We start from the raw sequence: 18,815 nt of genomic DNA on the forward strand, positions 1-18,815 counted from the left end.
GGCTCTTCTGGCTATATTCTGAAAGGTAACAGGTGAGTATTTTTTCTCTACCGTTAGGAGTTTCTCCTTAAAAGGGAGGCAGCAGTGGGGTGGGGGAAGATGGACTAGACTCTGGACCAACATGGCACCTGCTTCTGTTCTGACTCAGGAGGCCCTAAGGAGCTACTCCAGGACTGAGGTCTGGACCGAGGAGCTCAATGTCCAATCTGTCTTTGAACTTCAAGAGTATCCTACTCTTGGTAAGGTGTAACTCCCTCCAGAGTCTTCCTCTTTACTCTTCTGTTCTAGATCTTAAAGCCTTGGATCACTTTTCCTGGAAGGAATGTGTCTTAATTCCTTGTGGATTCTACAGACAAGCTCAGACAGTAGACCGGGGGCAATGTCACTTCCCAGCAGGTTTCTTAGGAGAAATCCCTTGATTCCACAGCCTGACCCACCTGGATGCCAGGATCTTCTAGGCTTTTATATCCACCACCACATGCAAAAAATAGTAACTCATGAACACTCTTCTCTGTAGCAGGAGGAAGGCAAAGCATATGCTGTCCCAAATGATCCCCACCTCCCCACTGAGCAGTTTACATGACGAATAGTCATCAGCTAGGGGAAGGGAAAAGAAAAAGAAAAAAATTAAAATGAACACTCATTTTCATTGTTATTTTATAAGCTCTGTGATACGATCACACAGACATACAAGCAAACTTTCGAGACATTGAGTCCCTGTGAACGGATTTATTTGCAGCCAAGGGCACAAACTTCAAGTATGGTAACAGCACCAGTTCAGAAGGCTGGCCACAAGTGAGCTTTGTATACTCTAGGGCTCAGGAGGAAAGGCCAGGAAGAAATCACATCTGTTTGTCCCAACACCAGAGGGAATCTCGGCACAAACAAGACATGTTCTGGGAATGGGCCCTTTCCAGGGTGACTAGCAGAGTAGCTACAGTCTACTGGAAGAATAGGTGCCAACAGCATGTCTGACCCCCCAAGTCAAACAAGCTTTAGTGCCTCCTTCATCATCTGACCGGAAGGCAGGGCAGGGCAGGAGTTGGGGTGGAGGTGGGGGAGAGCCAGGTTTCAGGCCCTATGGAGAACAGAGGACAGTGGCGCTGTCCAGGGTGCTGACGCACGAGGCACAGGGTGGGAATGGGAGTCCCGCCTCCATCAGGCAGGGAGTCTAACTACAGACATTCTGCTGCTCCTCCCAACTGTCCACCCAGTGGGGCTTCTCTGAGCTTCGAGGTGGGGGCTCTGCAGGCAGAGCTCCTCTGATGATGCACCCAGCAGTCATAGGTGTGCATGGGCATCTGTGACCCTTCCCATCATAAATACAGGAAGTTCAGGGAGTTGCTAAATACCTGCTTGGGAAGAGGGATGGGATGTTTGTAGAAGAAGATCAAAGATTATCCTGGGGGTGGGGGTGTCCTGACCACAGATACCCTGAAGGCACCATCCCACAGCTCCATGAAGACACTGAGTTGGGCATCCCTTCATCTCCTTCCTTCAGGGGCTTTGGCCCAGATATTTAAATTAGAACACTACTTCTGCCCTCCCTTCTCTGTCCCTCCGTTCCCAAATCTGCTTTTCATACTCATGCATTTGTGTATCCCTTGACTGTGCAGGCCAGGCTGAATGCTTGGATCAACCAGTAATTATTTTGAACCAGTTTTTCAATATAGCCACACACTCCTATCTGAAAAACAAGTGGGAAAGGAGTATCTTGAAACTCTGCACCCAGAAAACAAGGTTGATGTCTTGCAATCCCAACACATGCAGGAATTCCCCACAGCTCAGTGCTCTGATGGCTCCTAAAATCCAGTCCCACCCAGTAAAGCGCTTGGTGTTTCACTTCTGGGAGTTAAACCCAAGGAGCAAGGATGAGAAGCCTCAGCATGGTGCTCTCTGCACTGGGAAATACCTCTCTTTTCAAAGAGGATACTTAAAGCATCATAGGAACAAGCCTGACTTTGCAATAGCCAATGGGTGAGCACTAATCCAGGATTAATTTGGGCAGAGACAAACCTAGACAGCATATTAAAAAGCAGAGACATCACTTTGCTGACAAAGGTCCATATAGTCAAAGCTATGGTTTTTCCAGTAGTCATGTGTGGATGTGAGAGTTGGACCATAAGGAAGGCTGAGCACTGGAGTATTGATGCTTTTGAGTTGTGGTGCTGGAGAAGACTCTTGAGATTCCCTTGGACAGCAAGGAGATCAAACCAGTCAATCCTAAAGGAAATCAACCCTGAATATTAATTGGAAGTACAGATGCTGAAGTTCCAATACTTTGGCCACCTGATATGAAGAGCTGATTTATTGGAAAAGACACTGATGCTGGGAAAGATGGAAGGCAGAAGGAGAAGGGGACAATAGATGATGAGACGGTTGGATGGCATCACTGACTCAATGGACATGAGTTTGAGCAAACCCCCTGGGTGACAGTGAAGGACAGGGAAGCCTGTTGTGCTGCAGGCCACTGGGTCTCAAAGAGTTTGACAAAACTGGGCAACTAAACAGCAACAACACAAAAGTGAAGAACAGGTCTGAAACCTGGGTTTACAGAATGAATGAGTGAATGAGTGGATTCCACAGTCACACACTTTCCAGGAACAGCTCTTGGGAGGGATCAGCTCCCAGGCGTCCGTCTCTGCCCATCAGACTGGCTTCAGGAGAAAGCATGACCTTCTGTTCTGCCTCACCCCCTGCCAGACAACTCTCAACACCACCCCACAGACAAACACGCACTGCTAGAGTCCAGTTGAGGAATAAAAATAACTTTTACTACCAACTAAAAACTTAACCATTCACATGGACTGGAGGAAAAATAAATTCTTCAAAGACACACTCATTGTTACATAGACTTGGCTTCCCCAGACCTCTAAACACAGCAATGCACGTGCCTCCCCACACCCAAAGTCAAATGCTTTCCAGGAGAATTACCTGGCGAGCCCATCTTTAAGTGCCAGGAAGGGGAGAAGCAGGCAGTCATACAACACTGTTCTTTTATTTTTATTTTAATTAATTTTTAGTTGGAGGATAATTGCTTTACAATATTGTGTTGGTTTATGCCATACATCAACATGAATCAGCCATAGGTATATGCACGTACCCTCCTTCTTGAAACTCCTTCTCACCCCCTACCCCATTCCACCACTGTTCTTCTAATGCTCTGTCAGTTACAGCCATGAGCAGCAGGCCCTGGGATTGAGTTTAAATTAGAGCTAGATGTAGATTAACTCCTTCAGCTCCTGAAAGGTCACTGTTTAATTTCTTGACAGAATACATAGCTTTGAAGGTATCTTTGTGGCCTAAAATTTTCATACGACTCTGGGATGACCTGTGGGCAGTTTATCTACCAGGGAGGGGCCACACTGTGGCCTGGAAGGCAGAAATTTAACAGAGAACCAGCCATGTTCTGTGGACATTAGGTGTTGGTCTCAATCCTGAACCATCTTAGCTGTTTTTAAGTCAAGACGCCAGTGCTTAGGGCAGCTATGAAGCTCCTGTGTCTACCCATGCATCAGGGCACTATAAAACACCTGCACCTTTGGGGGCCTGTCCCTCCCATCTGTACCCCACACCGTGTGGAGAAAAACCTTGTCCATTCTATCAATATTTACACTTGCACAGTGCTTTCCCAGTAAGAAAGTCAGTTTCAGTCAACAGAATATAATTTGTGAAGACATCTCATGACGATTTCAACTCATAAAGGGCCACATGCAGCCTGTCCTGGAGTGATATCCAATTGTTCCTCAGAAGGGTTAGATTTTAATTGAGAAAATACATTTTAGAGGTTTTTTTTTTTTCCTACAAATACATATCCTCTTGTCCTTGAGAGGGTAGAAGTGAGCAAAAAAGGATTCTGCTTAAAACGGCAAAACAAGGAGTAATAAACGGTCATTCCAATTCTGAGTTTGCCACCATCTTATTTGGGGCTTTTAAGAGAGCAGCATGAGGGATCGAGGGCTTTCCATAACCACCCAACAGGTCATTTGCTTTAAGGCTAAGACCGCAAATGTGTTATATGGCACAATCCACTTACTGACAGTATGTTTTTCATTGTGATTATGAAGACGTTGTAAGTGATCAGCCAGTCCCAGGAGTACAGGATGCTCTTGATGGGTTTCAGCAGCAAGTCACCCCCAAAGAGCAGGAAGTAGAAGCAGGCCACCACATAGCCCATGCAAAAGATGCTGATGTGGGTCATCCCAGTGATGAAGATGATGGTGAGCACGAACCAGAAGGGGTAGCTGAAGATGACCACCATGGATATGTCCAGGTACGACCTGGACAATGAAACCAAGAGACAATACAGACTGCAGCACAGATGAAGTAGGGAGGGTCTAGTCGAGGAAGGGAATGCATTCACACATCCTCCACCTGACTCAGCCTGGAGGCACAGGCCAGACAGGCACTTTGATCACTGGCTGGTCCACGCGCAATCCTCACCCAGCCAGTGATAGACAGAGCAGTACTTTGTGAAAACACCGTGAGCACTTTTATTATCATCAAATTGGGGCCAAACTTCCCACAGGCAGCAACATTCTCTGCCTAGTACCTGAAGGGTCAGACATGACTGAGCGACTACCACTTTCACTTTTTTATACTCCGACATGGAGCTTGCAGGCTCTGTAAGCACTCTCTCTGCACTTCCCTGGGCTGAGCCAGGATCCCTTCTGTGGACCACCCCTCACTCTGCAGACAGGCAGATGCTCAGGCCCCGTCCTCCCCCAGTGATGGAGCTCTGGGAGCTTCCCCAGCTGGGAAGCTGTCAGCTAATGCTGACAGACCTCATTCCTACAAGCCGTGTCCTGTCTGGATTCATTTGCTCAAAGGCTCTCGGCTTTGAAGGCTTTGCTTTGGTTGTTTCTCTTCCCAAGTTTGGGGAGAAGCACAGAAGCACCAATTGTGCTATCAGATACTTGATAACTGAGTTGTTATTTTGTGGGAACTCTTAAGTCATCTCTGATAAAATAGGTGCTACACTGTTCTCAGTGTGGTTAGAGAATAAGTGGTCCCTAGAAGAATGCTGATGATGGACTGGGTGATGGAGTTGGTGATGGAGAGGGAAAGCTGACATGCTGCAGTCCATGGGGTTACAAAGAGCTGGACATGACTGAGTGACTGAACTGAACTGAGAACACTGTCACAGAAGTGGACTTTTGGACTGTACTCTTCTTAGACTAAAATACTCAACACTTTGGAATAGTTCCATGACTTTTCTCTAAACTATGTTTCACTCATCCTTGATGTCACACATACTGAGAGTGCATAAGATGTGGGTGTTTCTCAGCATCCCATGGTCACACAGGCAACGTCCATGACTCAGTCCTGGTGGGATCTGAACACCCATAGTCCTCTCAATGTGTGTGACTTGAAGTTGGCGGAACTAAGCTGCTGGCATATTTGAGTGTGAGTGTGTGTGTGCTTGTGTGCACATGTTTGTGCACTGTGGGCTTTCCATCCATTTCCCTTCCTGAAGCTGTGAATCCCCCTGTAGGAGCCCCAGCCCTCACTCCTCAGCCTGACCTGCTTTGGGTTCAGAAATCATAAAACGAAGCCTGTGGGAACAGCATGCAAACACCAGCCAACACGCAACAGGGAAGACCTTCAGGGTTGCTAGGAGCACGCGAGGCCCTAGGCATGTTCATGGAGGACGGAGGATAACAAGGAGGTTTGGCCTCCAGATCACCGAGCCATCTGGCCCTGGGATTCTTGGCTTCATGGTGCAATAAGCAGGTCAGTGCCCAGGAAAGGCAGGGGAGCTAGAGGCATGGACTTTGGGGTCACGTCTTCTCAGGGGCTGCCTGTGGGTGGCTGCTTTACCTGCAATGGATGAAGTCGGCCATGGGGTTGTGCTGGCTGAATGAGGCTGCGTCCAGGTTCATGCAGATCTCTATGTTGTCACCTGCCATGATCCATATGGCGGCCTTATTCTCATCTTCAAAGATCTGTCATTGCAGTGAGGTGCACAGGAGCAGCATGAAATCATCTGGTGGAACAGAAGCATTTGTGGTCTGGCCTTGTCCTTTCAGCTACCCTGTCCTATCCAGTTTGTAAGTCTATGTCCACAGTGGCAGCAAGAAGCAACTGCTTCTCCAAGACCAGGCCCATTCACCCCCACAGACCCCCCCCCACCAGAAGGTGGGTGCATACAGGTGTGTGGGGCTGGATAGTGGGGGTATGTGGCAGGAGATAAAATTACTAAAGTGAAAAAAGTGTTGGAATGCTAACATGGTATTAACTCTGAAGACATAACAGCCTGTCCAGACTGTACATGCAGAGGTGTGGTGGCGGGGGGAGGGGTGGGGTGGGGCAGGAATGCACCGCTAGGGGAAAGATGAGCAGGCAGGACCCCAGCTCCCCACTTACACAAGAGGAACACAGGGTTGGACCAAACGATGAAGTCAGGGAAGTACAGCCACATTGAAGCTGGTGCCCTTGAACCTCCAGGGGTAGTCTGCTGGGTGTCGGGTGGGAGGAGCTGGTCAGGGAGCCCCTCATGCCCTTGAGTTCCCCCCTTCCCAGCGCTGGTGCTGGTGGGGGGAGGACTCACCTCAGCAGTGGGCAGGGAGGATGCCGATGCAGATGAAATACTGGAAGGTGATGATGCAAGCCAGGAAGTAGCAGTACTTGGGTGGGTCAGATCTCGGTGATGGCCTTCCTCCTGTGCCGGTACAGGATGGCAATCACCCAGCAGGTATGAATCATGGTGTAGACATCTATGCACTGGCTGATCACGTTAGCTGGCATGAGGAAACAGATCTGCATGAAGATGAAAGAGGCAAAAAGTCGTCTTTACAGGGAAGGGGAGTGGCATCAGTGGGCAGCTCCCAAGGGCGGTGGAGACCCGTGTTCTTGGGGCCAGACTCTGGATGAGTTCTTCACCTGCTCTGCCTCTGCAGTGTGTTTTCATCATGAAGACAGAAGACAGACCAGATGACCGTCAATAAGAATCACTGTTCCAAGTACTGAGGGCAGACCTTCCACACTATTCAGGTCAAAACAGTGTGCTCTGGCTGAGGTCATACATTCAGAAGGCACTAAACAGACACCCAGGCACCTGTAAGACTGGGAGTCCTGAGAAGCTGTGTCCACAGCCGCAGAGCAGGGGACAGGCACTGAGTCCTGGAGACTCTCCACCAGGCCAGGGAATCCTGCCATGGAATTTCACCCCCAGACCCCCGGATCCCAAGGAGACAGAAATCAGGGCGTGGAGACGTGCCACAAAGCCCTCATGGCCACCTGGCTGAAAGCAGCCACTGGAATTTTCAGAGAAAAGAGAAAAAGAACAGGTCAGCAAGGAAACTCACCTCCAGACCAAACTTGTGGAAGGAGTAATTGATGAAATACTTAGCACAGTTAACAAGTCCATCATCCAGCTGGAGTCTTGTGATGTTGTGGAAGATGGTTTTATACACAAGGGTTGGGAGGTTGTTCCATCCTTGGTAGTACTCCTGATGGCAGTAGATGGTGACCTCGAAGGCCAGAATGGCCAGCATCAGCAGGTTGTTCTAGAAAACAAGGAAAATACACTTGATGCCACGTGGTCATTTACAGTCTCCTCAAAAAGCCATCTCATTTCACTGTGGGTGTCTAAAGGGACAGTGTGTGATCAGATCCCACATCCATGAAACAGTCTTGAGTTTAATGCTCATTTTCCCTGTTTTGTGGTAACAAGGGTAGAGTCATCTCCAGTTTGCAAATCAGGCTAATTTTCATGATAACAGGATTTAGAACCTCTACACCAATGACTGGTGATGGTCACACCAGATCCAGAAAAAGTACCACCGAACCAGACAGCTGGGTCCAGTTACTCGGAAGGGTTTCCAGCCTTCTCTTCAACTAAACGTGAGAAACTCTTATATAGCATCCTACAGGGACCCTGGGAAACAGACTGAGCTGCAGACTGGGGCTCAACTTAGCAAGTTTTGAACATAGTACCTCTGAAAGCTGGCCAGAGAGAGCAGTAGACTGAAAAATATGCTGAACATACTACAAAATAATAATATAAAATAGGTAACATTTATGTGCCAGACATTAATCACCCTTTGCAAAGATGGGTTGGTTTTATCCTTGTAACAGCTCTTAATGGTAGACATCATTTGTATGTTACAAACAATATTGGTCATATGAGCAAAAAACCAAAAATCTACACCAAGAGAGAGAGGAGATGCTTAGTACACTTTCAGACTCCAGGAGTTGAGTACAAAGGCTTTAATTACATCATCAGCATAATCCATCAAAGTAAAACGCTCAAACTATCCATCATAGTAACATGTGAATAATCTGAACTATATTGGTTTCCTTATGTTTGTTACAACTATTTGAAATCAGAATTCATTTTTCAAAGATATGCTGTTTATATGTGGTTACTTCTAAACATAATAGATGCCATTGATTAAAATATGTAGAATTTAGAGAGCAAACATTTCTTGTCATGCTACCCTTACTTCTCAGAAATAATTACTCTGACCATTTGGTGTAATTTACTCCATATTTTTTCTTTGTGCCTACAAGACATCATTCTATGTATCCTGTTTTGAAGTTCGCTTTTCTTTTTCAACATTACAATATATTTTGGATATCTTTCAGTGTCTGATAATATCATCAATCTACCTCAGTCTTTGAGTGGTTTCATAACATTCCAGTGAATATATTTGTCATACTCTATTCAACGAATCTCCAATTACTCAGCTGATTTCTTTTCAGGACAATTCAATACCGATTTTAATATTCAGTCATGTGTTTTGGAGGTGACTGCAAACCCTATGTAAGAGGATGAGGCTCTCAAAGGTGAGGTGAGTGGTCTCCAGGGAAAGGGCTGCAGACGTGAACTTGGCAGAGGCAATGCTAAGGATGAGGAAGCCTTACTTACCCTCAGGTAGACGAGCAGAGCAGACGACTTCCTGAGGCCCATCCATTCCGTGGGATCAGTGGGTGTGCTGTAGAGCAGAGACTTGTCCAGCTGGTGCAGGGGTATGTTTGTCTGGTTTTCATTTGGCCGAAAGGAAGAAAGAAAGGAGTAAGAGACGGCCCCACAGTCAGGAAAGTTCAGACTAGTCTCCTTCAGCTTTGAGCAAAGGGACTCAGGGATGGGGAGGGAGGACCCATTTCAGAGGGAGTCAACATCAGGAGAGACGAGACCAGGACACTTCCAACTCACTTCCAACTCACTGAGCCGATGAAGGCCTGATGGCGAGTGCTGGGGGATGTGGGTCCCCCGAGGTCTGCCTCCCTTCCCTGAAGGCCAGGCGAGGAGACCTCCATCTCCGAGGCTCACCAACGAACAGTTCACAGAGAAGTTCTCAGGCTTGATGGTCTGCAGCTGGTACAGCGTCTTACAGACAATGATCACACATGTCCAGATCGTGCAGACACTGGAGGTCAGATGGCAGAGCTTGGCGTATGGCAGAGTGAAAGCCCAGGAAATCAGAAACACACAGTTGAACAGAGACACCTGAGAACTAAAAATTGGAAATGCGGACAAAAATATGTCACGTGACACAACATCTAAAAACCTAGATGTTTTTAAGCAACTTGACTGATTCAGTTCCTCTGAGCTGAGCAAAGGCTGGCTGAGCTCTTATGTACAAGAAACGGCCATGGGTGTTAAGATATACATTTTGTATGCAAACAAGTGTACAACCAGGTGATGTTAAGTAACATCACAATGGGAAACTATAGAAGTGAACAGGCTTCTGGGAGGACATTCAGGGGGTCCTTGGCCAACCTGGAGCTTCAGGAACCTCTCCTGGGAGAGAACACACCTGAGCAGTGCCCTCAAGCTGTGAGGAATTCAGACATAACCACGCTGGGTGGGCATGCGGCGCACAACCACATCTGTGAGTCAGTGTCCATCTCTGCCCCACCCATGCTCACGGGGGGCCCTTAAGTCTGAGCAGCCTGGGGCTCTAGCTGGAGCAGACACCTAGCTGGGTCTGGCCTGAAGACAGAACGGCGTCACTTGCCTCCTTCACGGACACCCAGGTGATGTAGGAGTTCATGGTCTTGATGATGCGCAGCTCCAGTATCCACCACAGGAATGTCTGCAGCTGGTAGAAGCCCCCCAGGAACCGCAGAAGCAGCACTGTGAGGTGGTCGATCACCAAGTGCCAATTGTTCCTCAGATCTGCAAGGCAGGACATGTGTGCAGCTGTGAGTGGAAGCCTGGGCTGTACAGATTGTTCCCACAGTGTCTATCTCACTGCCCGGGTCAAGTATATACTTGAGCATATATTGAATATATATTTTATTATATACTTATATATTGAGTATATATTTTATTCACTTGGAGCAAGTCAGCGTTTTGTTTCCTCCACCTGTGAGTCAGCATCCGAGCAGCTCCTGGGCAGGCAGCTTACCTGACGTCTCCTCCTCCTCTTCATCCTCCTTGTCCTCATCCTCATCCTCGTCCTCGTCGTCCCTGTCAGGTTCACCCTTCTTGGCTTTTGCAGGAGTGTCTCCTCCCCAGGCCCAGCCAGCTGCTTGACTTCTGCTACCTCCAGGCTGGCGGTCAGCTTCATCATGGTGAGGTCCAGAAGGCTTCACTCGGGGCGGGCCAGCCTGTTGGCAGAGAGCAGCCGAGTCAGGGAGAGAAGGGCGTTGGGAGCTGAGAGTGAGCGGCACGTGGAGGAGGATGAACAAAATGGAAGCCACTACTCAGCCTGGCATGTGGGCTTGTTAGCGTCTGGTTGCTTTTTATTTTTTAAAGCTCTTTCTAAAAAAATGAACTGTAAACTCAGGTTTGGTGAGCTCTTCCAATTCAGATTCTAGTGATGAGTCAGTCATGAGAGCTATCAACACCTAAATTTGACACTTTTTCCCTCGGGAGAAAATGGTCAAAGTTTAGGATGGAGAAGCATGAAATGGCATCATGTACAGCAAGAATTTCATGGCTTCACAGGGGGACTTACTCATTGTGGTGGATTAGTAAGTTTTTCTTGATGCTGCTCAAAGTAATGGAAATAGAAAAAAAAAAAGAGGTGAGAACAGAAGAGTTCTAAGGAGAGTCAGAGATCATACATTATGCTACAGTACTGTATGCTGGGTGCAGGGGTACTAACACCACATGCATTCCAGGATGGCGGCCACAGTGTGTTTTGACTGGGAGCCCTGAGCTGGGCAGCTAATCTGAGTGGACGGCACTGCAGTGGTGAAGGGCAGGATGCAGAGACTGCTGAGGCAAGTCTGGTCATGCTTTCTTAGAAACATGGCAAACCATCCTCTAGGAATCAAGTCATTCACAGTTTAAGGAAGGATTTTTTTTTTGAATTCTTAAATAATGTGTAATGTTGGGCAACTTTTGCATGGACTAATCTCATTCTGTGGCCATCTGAAGCGTATGCAGTGGATGCAAATGTTTCCAGGGGTAAGAAGCCTGCAACACACCCCATCCTCAGGCACCAGGTGAGCTGCCAGATCAGATCTCCTGTGAAGAGTGTGGGAGCCCGGCTGGGGGTGCTGTAGCCTTAGGGAGCTCAGTGAGTCTCGGGGGTCCAGCTTAGTCCACAGCAAATAGTAAGGAGTATGATCTTGCTCCTCAATTTTTAAAGAGCATATCTTTTTATTCATATTCAAATGAACATTTGAAGGAATGTTATTGGGCAATAAAATAGACATTAGGAAAAGGCCTATTATAGATAATGCAGGTAGTCCTCCTCATTTGCAATAAATTGTTCATTTCAGCCTGATTGTCACAAGACAGACACTGACTAACGTTATTGTATCTGTAATACTGTGGGCTCTGAGTAAATTTCACATCTCTGGAATTTAACTTTTTTTTTTAATGAAGAAGTTTAGCTAGATGAAAATGTAAGCTCATATGCAATTTGTTGGTTTTGCATTTAAAATGCCTGTGATATTGGAGAACTGTGGTCAAGATTCTGTATTGCTGTTGGACTTTCAGAGAGGTTTTCCTTCACAAGCAATTCTTTTTAGAGATGTCAAGCAGGTAGATCATCACAGAATGTCAGAAATGAGTTGCTAATTTAATGAACAAAGAATGTTCTGAGGTCAGTGGAACAAAGTGTGCTGACATGTACTTGCTTATTTTCTTTTTCTTTTCTTCTCTTATTGGATATATGCATGCGTATAGCTGATTCATGTTGTACAGCAGAAAGTAACACAACATTGTAAAACAACTATACTTCAAAATATAAATTAATTAAATTGTATGATCCCGCCAAAAGTCACCTTTCAGTTTGGCTTTGATGATCCACATTAAATTCTCGAGGGCTCTACATGATGAAATCTTCAGACACAAGTGACACTTGCCTACAGGGCAGAGACAAGCCACACAAACAGCAGACAAACAGGCAAAGGATAGCTGGCTGTTTACAGAAACAACAGGACCAGAATCAATTTAAGGGATAAAACTTACTGATCATTCCCAGTTTGGGATTTTCTCTTTTTTTTGGGGGGGGGGGGTGTAGCATCTACTAAGGGGGCAGGAACAGAGAAGGCAAAGCATGACAGTCAATCCAATTCTGAAGACCTCTTTCTTCATCATTTTGACTCTAATGTAGCCACTTACTAGGGTCCTAGAGACTAAAAATCACTAGTAAGGAAAATACTACAATGGAAAAGAATTGTGAAAATGATGGGATACACGTCCCATGCTCCAGGTAGAAATTTGGGGACTCTTATATGAAACTCCTGCATGAAATCCCAAACTGCCAAACTCAGATGAGTCCTTTGAACTCCTTGAGTTCCTAGAAAACTCTTCACAGAAGCAAAAATGAAATCCCCTGACCCCAAACCATACATATTGCTGACATTACTCATTTTTGCCTCGCCCTTTACGATCTCTTAGAAAAGTAACAGTTCAGAAGGTTCTAGGGGCTGAGCCTCGGCCAAAGGAGGACCAGCCATGGCCTCAGACTGACCAGACCACGGGCTTCCTTCCTGTCCATCCAGGTGAGGGGGTTACAGGCTGGCCGGACAGTGAAGGAAAACAGGAGGACACATCTTGATAGGAGGCTGCTATCCTTTTTCAGAACCCACATAATTAAACCATGTTTATGTACTTAAGGAAACCCTGTTCAACACACTCAGTTTTCCATAATTCCACCAATCAATATTAAAGGAAGTCAACCTTGAATATTCATTAGAAGGACTGATGCCGAAGCTCCAATACTTTGGCCACCAGATGTGAAGAGCTGACTCATTGAAAAAGACCCTGATGCTGGGAAAGATTGAAGGCAGGAAGAGAAAGGGATGACAGAGGGTGAGATGGTTGGTGGCATCACTGACTTGATGGACATGAGTTTGAGCAAGCTCTGGAAGTTGGTGATGGACAGGGAAGCCTGGTGTGCTGCAGTCCATGGGGTCGCAGAGTCAGACATGACTGGGCGACTGAACAACAGCAAACCCCTAGCACAGCAGAATGTTCACAGTCTGACATTTCATGAACTATGCCTAATGAATTACTGCTTCATCTTTCCATGGACTCACTGTTTCCCTTGAGGAGCTCAGGGGAATTTCCACCTGTGGCGTCTGTGTTCCTCTGAAGGCAGCACTTTGCTCCTTCATCTATGCAACAAAGGTTTTCCAGGAGCTGAATCACAGGCCATTATGTGAAGCAGAGAGGAAAATCTGTATCAAGGCTCATTTAGATGAATGCCTGTAATGTTCCCAAGATGGAGCAGGCCTAGGGATGTGTGCTGACCCGCTGTGGCTCTACACACATGGCCAGGGTGAGACGGATCCCATCGGCTACTTGGAAACACTTTGTATTAGTGTTTATTGATGGAAGACAGCAACAGGGAACTAACTAGTCGCAGAAATCACTGCCTTCGCCCTTTCCTTAAATGTTACTCTGGTTACTCGAAGATGGCAGAACATTTCGGCCGAGTTCCTTCCTTCCCAAAACGAAAAGGAGAATTCTGTACTATGCTTTCACTTATAGAGACTTCCTTACTGCCTGTCAGTGCAACAGAAAACTCACCCTCTGAATTTAGCCAGATTCTGTAAACAGTTCTAAAAATACCCCATCACCCCGGATACAAAAGACACATCACCATCACAAAGGAACTTCAGTCTACCCAACTCCTCTGGACCAACTCACACGCCTGTCAAGATCACACATGAAATGTCATAAATCACTACCTACGTGCATGCTAAGTCTATCAGTCATGTCCGACTCTTTTCAACCCCATTGATTGTAGCCCACCAGTCTCCTCTGTCCACGGGATTCTCCAAGCAAGGATACTGGAGTGGGTTTCCATTTCCTATTCCAGGGAATCCTCCTGACCCAGGGATTGAACTTGTGTCTCTGATGTCTCCTGCACTGGCAGGCAGGTTCTTTACCATGAGCACCACGTAGGAAACCCAAATCACCACCTACTGTTTCATAAAGTGCCATCAAACACTCCACACTTTTTCTCATTTTTTCCCACTCAGAGGCTGACTGTCACGGCAAGTACAGGTTGAGATTCTCAGTGAGAGGACGGGAGGGTCTGGCTGCGCTTGTGTGGGCTCACCTATAGATGGCACTGTCCTTGCTGGGGATGGACTTCAGACTGGTGAGCTCTAAGAACCAGCCGTGGAAGTAGGGCAGGTGCAGGAGGCAGGCCGGGAGGAAGGAGGTGGGGATGAAGATGCGTGTGAACAGCTCAGCCACCCTGAACTGCTTCAGGCCAAGGCCCTCTAGCCTGTGAAACAGGGCGGATTTCCCCTGTGGGCTCACTCTCCCAAATGTCCACTGAAATTCAGCTATTTCTCAGGGATTTCACACTGAACATTTTCAAGACAGAAGTCTCCATTTCCCCATGTTCCTGAAGCAGCTAAGCTGTTCTCACCCCCTCCCCACTCCAGTCTTCCCTGGCACAACAATCCACCTCATGCAAAACGCCCAAGTCAGAATGCCCCCTCACCCCCCCACACACTTTCCTGTCTCCACCATCCACATTCCTTCACTCTCATTTCCTGAATCTGTGCTCTTGTTTCCTCTCTAGTGCCTCCTTTTCTAGGTGAGGCTGCCATCCTTGATCTCAAGACACCCCCCCTCTCCGCCACTGCTGGCTGACCACCTGGCTGTGTCTACTATTCTGGCCCCCACACATCACTGTTTTCTCAGCCAGTCAAGGGTGCTTTAAAGACTTGTAGACATTTCACTGAGAATGAGATGCAAACCATCACCACCTAGGAGACCTGCACCTCCGGGCGCCTGGCTGACCTCTAGCCTCCCTGCAGGCGAGACTTCATGCTATTCAGTGCACTCACCAAACTCTGTCCTGCCACAAGCCCTTTGCATTTGCTGTTCTCTTTTCCTGGAATGTTCTTCCACCTCTCAGCTCTCAACTCAGTTTTCTAAAGACAAGCTCCTTCTGATTCTTCAGGAGTTTAAATGACATCTACTGGGACTTCCCTGGTAGTCCAGTGGTTAAGACTCAGCATTTTTACTGCTGAAGGCATGGTAAATCCGTGCTGGTCAGGGAACAAAGATTACACATGCCAGGTGGTGCAGCCAAAAATTAAAAATGACACCTCCTCAGGAAAGCCTCCCTGAACCACTCCATCTCTAGCTATTGTGCCCCCACTGTTCACTATCTTGGCTTGTTTTTGTTTCCTTCACAGATGTGTCTGTTTGTAATTTATTTGACATAAAGTAGGATTTTTGGTTTGTCTCCTGTCCTAGAATGTAAATTCCACAGGACTCAGACTCCGTCTGGCTTCTTGTTGATATTCAGGTGCACAAAAGTATCTGGCTCAGGCAAGGTGCTCAGTTCTATGCCTCCTTCTCTGGACACTCAGCTCTATGGCTCCTCCTCTGGATACTATGCCCAGTTCTGGTTCAATTTAGGAATTTAGGACGGAATTTAGGAAGTTTAGAGGAACAGAGTAGAAAAGGCTATAGTCCTGTCTATTTCATGCACGAGAAAGAGCTCATCACTGCTAGTTTCCATGGCCAACCAGTCCTTGAGAGTCCCTTGGACAAGGGGATAAACCAGTCAATCTTAAAGGAAATCATTCCTGAATATTCATTGGATGGACTGATGCTGAAGCTGAAGCTTCAAATCTTAGGCCCCCTGATGGGAAGCCCCAGCGTACTGAAAAAGACCTTGATGCTGGGAAAGATTGAGGGCAGGAGAAGGGGACAAGAGAGGATGAGATGGTTGGATGGCATCACCGATTCAATGGATATGAGTTTTAGCAAACTCCGGAAGATGGTGAAGGCGGGGAAGCCTGGCATGCTATAGTCAGGGGGTCACAAACAGTTTGACACAACTTAGCAGCTGAAGAACAACTGCTTAGAATCTCAGCACCAGCTCCATCAGGGAGGGAGGCTGATGCTCTGTGTTACAAGCCTCCAGTTAGGAAGGGAGAAAGTGTGACTGTGAGGAGCCAGGCAGGTGAGTTTCACATGAAACAGACACTAGAAAAGCCATAAGGGGCTGAGAATTCACTTCCCAGTCAATTCTTATTGAGTACCTATTATGTGCCAAAAGCTCAGGCCTAGGTCATGAGAACCCCAGACAACCGAGACCAATGAGTTCTGTTCTGGAGGAACTTACAGCCAGTGATGACATCAGGTTTTACCAAAACTTCCTTCCCGGCAATGTGTTTGGAACAACATGCCCGTGCAACTTCACCTGGCGGGTCACTTTCCACCCTGCTGTCCAGCACAGTTACTTACTTTTCTTTTTTCAGTCCAGTCATGTTTTGCCACAAGCCTGGGAAGTTTTCAAATTGATATGTGTATATAAAGATGAGCACCAGCATCATGCAGATAACCACTGACATCCAGAAGTACTTCAGGATCTGCCTCCACCACTCATAGTGCACCTTTGAGTCAGACGGTGAACAACAAATGAGGAAAAAGCATGTTAGCAGAAAACTCACAAAAATACCTGCTCCATTCAATGAAGACAGTTGATTCCATTCACAGATGTCTGAAAGCAAAGTCAAGTTCATTTTTAGTTTTTGAGGCTGTGTTGCTTGTAGAGATGGGACGATGTAGATTGAAATCTGAGGGCTTCCCTTGTGGCTCAGATGGTAAAGAACCCGTCTGCCAATGCAGGAGATGCGGGTTTGATTCCTGGATCAGGAAGATCCCCTGGAGAAGGAAATGGCAACCCATTCCAGTATTCTTGCCTGGAGAATCCCCATGGAAAGAGGAGCGTGGTGGGCTACCATCATTAGGGTCACAGTCAGACACAACCAAAGCAACTTGGCGTGTACACACGTTGTTTTAGTTTCAGGTGTATAGCAAAGTGATTTGGCTATAAGTATAGATATATATATACACATACATATATATACATATATATATATATATATATACTTTTCTTTTATAGGTTATTACAAAATCTGGGTATAGTTCCCTATTATTTTATATGTCTTTGTTTATCTCTTTTATAGATAGTAGTGTATATATGTTAATCTCGTTTCAATTTTATCCCTACTCTCACTTTCCTTTTAGGTTAACGATAAGTCTGTTCTCTATGTCTGCAGGTCTGTTTCTGTTTTGGAAATAAGTTCATTTGTGCTGTATTTTAGATTCCACATGTAGGTGACATCCTATGGTATTTGTCTTTCTCTGTCTGATTTACTTAGTATAAAAATCTCTAGGTCCATCCATGTTGCTGCAAATGGCATTATCTCATTCTTTTTATGGTTGAGTACTATTACATTGTATAAATATACCACATCTTTATCCAGTCATCTGTCAATGGACATTTCTAAAGTCGAGAACAAGACAAGGATGCCACCCTAATCAATTTTCTGACTTTTTCAGAACATAATATTTCAAATTAGTGAACAGGTGGAAGGGGCTTATTCTTCATTTTATGATTCCTAGCCTGTAATTTTTGAATCTCATCAACCCCTTTACATGATGTGTTCATGAGGTCATAGTAACTCAGTGCCTCGCCAAAGGGAGCTCAGGCATACCCCTGGACATATGTGAGGATGGTAAACGGTGGACACAAGCACCCATCTGATATAGGGCCACATAGAAGAGGAAGAGCACCATGTAGATGATCTTGTACATCACGATTTTACCCTCGAAGCTGATGAAGAAGAACATCCCCCTGCAGATGTAGATCCAGTACTTGATGAACAGGGCCAACAGCAGCTTCCCCAGCACCTTCATCACATCCTGTTCATCCACTTCTTCCTCTTCTCCTCTCTGCTCCTGCTGCTCCTCCTTCGGCTCCTCTTCCTCCTCCTTCTCCTGAGCCTTGATGTCCACCTGCACATCCTGTTTGTCATCTTCAAGACACAAGACCCTGCTGTTATGAGAAGCCAGTCCATGGACCCAGAACCACACACTCTGACCCGTGATATATGGGTGCCACACAATTTAGGCAGTACCATACAATTTAAATAATTTTAAACAGTTCTAATAAACAAGGCAGAATTTATAGAACTAATCATAGTCCACTTTCCTAATCTTCCTGAAACATAAAAGAAACACATTTTGTAATACTTTTATACAAGCTTTTCATAACACCTATCTCACTTCCAATGTCCAACAGCTATAATTACTGCAGGATCGAGAGAAATAAACAGACAACAATAACACAAACCCAAACAAACTATGACAATTTCAGATTCTGACTACAATATGCCTCACAGTTCAGTTCAGTCACTCAGTCGTGTCCGACTCTTTGCGACCCCCTGGACCACAGCACACCAGGCCTCCCTGTCCATCACCAACTCCCAGAGTTTACTCAAACTCATGTCCATTGAGTTGGTGACATGATCCAACCATCTCATCCTCTTTTGTCCCCTTCTCCTCCTGCCTTCAATCTTGCCCAGTGAGTCAGGTCTTCACATCAGGTGGCCAAAGTATTAGAGTTTCAGCTTCAACATCA

The 18,815-nt window shown here is 46.3% G+C and overlaps 1 pseudogene; it reads right to left on the minus strand.

Moving 5' to 3' along the window:
- The window catches only part of LOC120881569, a 49,303-nt pseudogene that overhangs the window by 9,868 nt on the left and 20,620 nt on the right, over nt 1-18,815 (minus strand).

Source organism: Oryx dammah, unplaced genomic scaffold (assembly GCF_014754425.2).
Source record: "Oryx dammah isolate SB20612 unplaced genomic scaffold, SCBI_Odam_1.1 HiC_scaffold_23, whole genome shotgun sequence".
Classification (NCBI taxonomy): domain Eukaryota; kingdom Metazoa; phylum Chordata; class Mammalia; order Artiodactyla; family Bovidae; genus Oryx; species Oryx dammah.